Source organism: Varroa destructor, unplaced genomic scaffold, assembly GCF_002443255.2.
Source record: "Varroa destructor unplaced genomic scaffold, Vdes_3.0 BEIS01000006.1, whole genome shotgun sequence".
Lineage (NCBI taxonomy): Eukaryota > Metazoa > Arthropoda > Arachnida > Mesostigmata > Varroidae > Varroa > Varroa destructor.
In genome coordinates this window covers 5,468,859-5,474,295 of record NW_019211459.1, presented here as the reverse complement: position 1 = coordinate 5,474,295, position 5,437 = coordinate 5,468,859, and positions in this window count along the sequence as shown.

Below are 5,437 nucleotides of genomic sequence, written 5' to 3'. Positions count from 1 at the left end.
CCCTTCGATAGTACTTGTGTTGTACAGCAAAGTTATATATATATATACTATAATCATGATATGTGATGGAATACTACATAATCTAAATAAATAGTGATTGTATGAGTTTATGGACGGTACTATGGAACCCTCTCGTGATCAATAATTATCGTATTCAAGAAATATCCCACCCGTAGACGTCATGTCATTATATCATTGATGATAATAATTATAAATGTTTCACGAGCTGATCATGTGCCATCAAGCGTCACGGGGAGACACACTCGGGCCCTTTTACAACCGGGAAAGATCAACATTTCGTCCATAGTTGACTTCAAATTTGACTAGATTACTAATGAAAGGGGTTTGGGATTACTGTCTACTGGCCTCCATCGCATGATGGGGGGGCCTGCTCCTAGATTGTCATATGATAGTAATTATAATACGAAATAGTATACAATTCAGCTGACACAATATTATGAAAGGCATGAGAACGTGCGCCGTTGCATGCTGAGGGTGAGCGAAGTTAGAACGACGACAGTATGCAGCGAGTTATAAATACAGCACGTATATACACGTGTATATATATGCACGGAGAACGTTCCCATGCCGGTGAAGAGGGTCATCGCGAAGTAAAGACAATGAAAGGAAAAAAACTAGATTATCAGGCATTATTACTATAAATGATAATAAGTGTAGAGCAAAACCGTGTGAAGGTGAATGTGGATTAGAAGAATAGCGTCGTGTTATACAAGCAACAACTTGAACAACACTGAAGTTGACAGTTAAATAAAACAGTATCTTTCTTTTAATGTTTAATACCAGTATAGCTGCTTTTTCGACTTATTATCGCTACTAACGTTTTGGTTTTACGCTATATGTATTATCGATAAGCGACAGCATCGATGTCTGCTTTTTATAAGCGAAGCTTGATCGGCCGCGTTCCCACTGCGTCGATCAGTGAAGCAATTCACAGTCAGAACATAAACCGTTGGATATAGTCTTAGCTAGATCGAATAACAGAAAAACAAACAAACCTTAACTCGTTCTAATAACTTTTTCGTTATTATGTAGCACAAGATGTAAGAGCTTCCAACAAAATCAGGCTCGTTCCCAGACTAAGCTCTCCCTTCTCCATAACTCAGCGCTCTGGTCTTCATAGTCGTAACGATAACAAGTACATTATCATAAGTCGTTAATGTCCGATTGCAGCGACGATCATCTCGTAACTTCATCAGGTTGAAACTGACGCAGTCCCTGTTGAGTATGAACAGGCTGGATACACCAAGTGCTCGCACCCACTGCGTCACGTATACCTAAGGTATACGATAGCTTTTTACAATGTTATCATGTTTATCTAAGTAGTCAAATGTCTGGTATTGGAACTTTCTCCCCGTCTACTCTTTATCTTGGTCCATTTAGAAGCGCTGTTTCGTTTGGGAGGTTATATATCGAATCACTATAAAATTGTACTTACCGATTGGTCGCACCCCACTAACTGCAGCGAAACTGATTGAGAAAGAGCTAAGCAGAGCAGTGAAGTCACTCCTGAAATCCTGAGCCACTACCTAACCGTTCCTAGCAGGATAGCGGCGGCAGTAGCAGTCGATTCTCTCCTTGCTCATCGAGCGACTCCTAGTGCGCCTTTGGTAAGTACTTCAACGAGTACGGCGCGGCAGGTCTTCCCCTGTGATCGTCTTCTACGATGCGCCGCTCAGCAGTAGCGAATGTTTCAGTTGCGTTACCGGTGCGCGTCTTGTCCCTATGAATAGAGAGGGATGCAAAGATAGTTGCTATCCGAGAGCAGCGCTAAGCGGCTTATCCACCACTCCGTGCTCAGCCCATCAAGGATGGGTGGACGCAGTGGTCCATCGCTCAATGACGGTGCGTCGTGCACGGTGGCGACAGACAGAAGCGATCATCGGAATAGGACGCGAACAAGATATCTACGGCGAATCAGTCAGTTGTTTGTGATGCAGCTTTCGAGGACAGTGGGTGAGCAAAAAGAGTATAGGGCCATGCGTGTTTGTATGTGTGGGAGGGCTCACTATTCGTGCGATGGCCAGGGAAACAAGCGAAGCCGATAGCGAATACAGCGGTCCTTGCTAGAAAGCAGAACGGACCCAACAAGCAAGCCAGCCCGCCAATCCGACCGATGAGAAATCTCCTTCGAGACTACATGAGATTGGATCAACTCAGGCTGCATAACAACGAGAAAGAAGAAATGGAGCCATGAGCAGCCACGTTTGATAATTACTTTAAGTACGTCGTCGCCGCCGTCGTCGTCGGTGTTTCGGACCTGCGTAGCTAATGCAGTCGTGTATTGGTGTGTATCGTCTCATGTCTGATATAGCCTCTCGCTGTTCTATTTGCACGGGGGAGCGAGCCAGTTGCGAACACCCCTGCGGGTAAGTTTGTGAGTAGACAGAAAACCCAATATCTTTTCGCAGGCCCATTAGCCACGACTAGCCTAAGCTGTCCTATGCCCTTAGCGGCTTATTGTGCTCGAGTGTCAGTGTTGTTCATTGGCGGCCGGTCTATGACGGCGGCATGCGACTGTGTTTAGTGGAAAGAAATGCGCACATTGCATCGTGACGACTGAATAATTGCAAGCGCTCTCCGACACACGGTTTACACAAAGAGAAACAATCGCGAGAAAATCCGCAGGTAAAATGCGGGTGCGTGGACGGTGTTCAGGGCCATTTTCGAACGAGGTCAAAGTTCACTCCCACGTTGATTTCAAATTACGTTCTCGTGGAATCGTATCAATATAATCGACATTTAACTGTAATGTATAGCTCATTTGAAGTCAGCTAGTAGACAAGCTGGATTTATTTATGTTGCTAGTGGCATTTAGTTGCGCAGATGTTAGTAATACGTTTGCCTGCATCTACCTATTGGCACTCGCGGCCATTCCCTATATATCTACATAGTGCATGGGTACGCCCTCAAAGCGATCACAGCCATCTTCCGGCTCATGTTAGATAAAGGTTATGACAGTTATCAAAGCTGCGCTGGATACTTTGCAGGACAATACTGGCTACTGAATACTATCACAGCCTCCGGAAGTGTTTCAATAGCCTAGAGAGAAGTTTAGCCTATATATGCTATGCAGTCGTGTATCCTTTATAGTTCCTCTATGGCAAACGCAAATGCCCATGACCAACGGCTGATGAGCCAATCCAACAGTAGGTCGCATTTTCCAGATTTAATAGAATAGCGTGAATAATTTCAGCTCTAATTACGAGATCGAGAAAAAGAACAGACACGCGTACGTTACGTATTTGTTAATAAAAGCATTGCATCTGCAATTAACCCATCAGATATATGTTAGTAAACTTTTTATCTCACATTATTGATGAAATCCTTTACTATCGATAAGGGTTTCGTTATGTTTAAGGAGGACGGCGCCGAAGTACGTGGCTTGCTTCAGGAAAAGATTTCAACATTCATGTCGAGACTCTTGTAATAGCGCAATAGATAGCAGGCTTGCCTGCTAAAGCTCGAGACATATGGTTCTCTAAGCTCGAGTCCGGCCGTAGATGCGGCCTGTTCCATGCTAAGAGCCAGACATTTAAAGTAATGACTCAAAGCTCAAGTTCGGGGCATAAAAAACACTAAAAACGTTTCAATATTGACGTCGTAGACGACCCGCAGCCAGATGACCGAAACAATGTTCGAACAGATTGATTGGATTGTTAATGAATCGCTGAGATCCATTTGAACGCGCGGAGACGTGTAAAACTGGGAAACGTTTGGACATCTAAGGATTCCCATTTGGAGTAACTTACATTGATATTCTGTTAACTGCTAGAAAATAATCGACGGGCCTTTTTTACATACGGCAAACAAACAAGTTGAATGACTAGCCAAGATAGGATCGCAAATGGCCCTACCCAAATAACTGGTAGAGTTGGCTTCCGCTCCTTTGAGCGAGAAGATGGTGGCAGTGATAAGTTAAATTGGAACAGTATAATTTATTTCAGGCTAATGAAACGAAATCACGAAAGGCTTAGCTAATTGATTGCAGGCAATTTTGTCTTAAAGGGAAAGTAAGGGTGGCCTTTAATTCAAAAATATTGCCGTAGGTACTCGATGTTTTGCATCACATAACCCGAAGTTCACTTTGTGATATGATCGCTTGCCTTCCATTTTACAAAGTTTACTTAATGACAAACATCTGATGAAAATCATCAGATCAAAAGCAATAAGTAGTGTTTTCTTAGAAGAATGGTATCATGTGTGCTATAACGCTGACTGAAGCTCATCTAAACTTTAACTTTAACTAAAAAGCTTTAAACAAAAACGCTTTCAGATAAAAAGTTGCGCTTTTCAAGGTGAAAGTTCGTGTAAAAAAGTTCGAATTTATTAGTTTAGTCAATAGCTCGGAATTTCTGTAAAAAGTAACGTCTTCTTTTCAGAAGATATTTTTTTCTCTGAATCTTTCCTGCTATGTGTCATAATAATGTTTATGAGAAGGCAGGAAAGCAACCCTAATATAGGTACGTATTTGTAATGTTTTGTGTTAGGCTGGCAAAGCTCTCAAGTGAAGTTAAAAACATTCGTCCAAGAAGCGTTTATTTTCGACCACTGAAGATGATTGCGTCCTGCAATCATGTCGTTTGACGTTTGTCTTCAATCAAGGTAAATTGAGAAAAAGGAACGGTAATTAGGTAATTAATTGGTTGCGCGTTGAGTGGTATTTGGCTAATACGTTCTTACTTCTCTGTTGTGTCTGTTTCGTCTGGCCCGCCATTGATGTGCCCCCATCCCTTTCCGTCCCCTGATGATTGACTGTTATCCAAGTAGTTCTTCAGTGGTGACACCGCTGCAGCACACGCGAATACGAACAGCCCCCGAGGGGCAAAGCGGGACAGGCATAAGACGAGTATCGCTCATCGGTCTAAGTGTCTTTGATAAAAACAAAAAAAAGGAATGAAAACTGGACACACACACACACATACAATCCACTACAGTAGCAAAAGGAGGCCACACAAATGAAACGAGTAGAAAGGGACGCTCGGGAATCGCAGGGAGACAGCCCTTCCTTTTGTGGCAACCGACACGGGTTCTCCTCTCTACGAAAAAGCACACTTGTTTACGCTGGCTCGCGCCCAAGAGATTTATCTGCGGTATCATGAGTCTTGAAGAACTGCTCCTAACCTCTTTCAGATCTCAGGAGGTCGAGGCCTTCTGAGGTTCAGCCAGGTTGTTGGCTGATGGCGAAGCGCTATAAAGAATCGAAAGGGAAAAAAGGTTTCTATCAGAGTAGCGGTTGCTGTGGCTGGCTGATTGTATTTGTGTCTTGTCGCTTTAAAGGAGAAGGGTTCATGACTAAAAATTTACGTATGAGAGGCGGTGAATCGATTTGTCCATGGCGGTATATATGTATGTGTTTGAGTGTTTGTCAGCTTTAGTCCAGTGAGCTCAATATTGGCATGTTTTGTAAATTATTCCC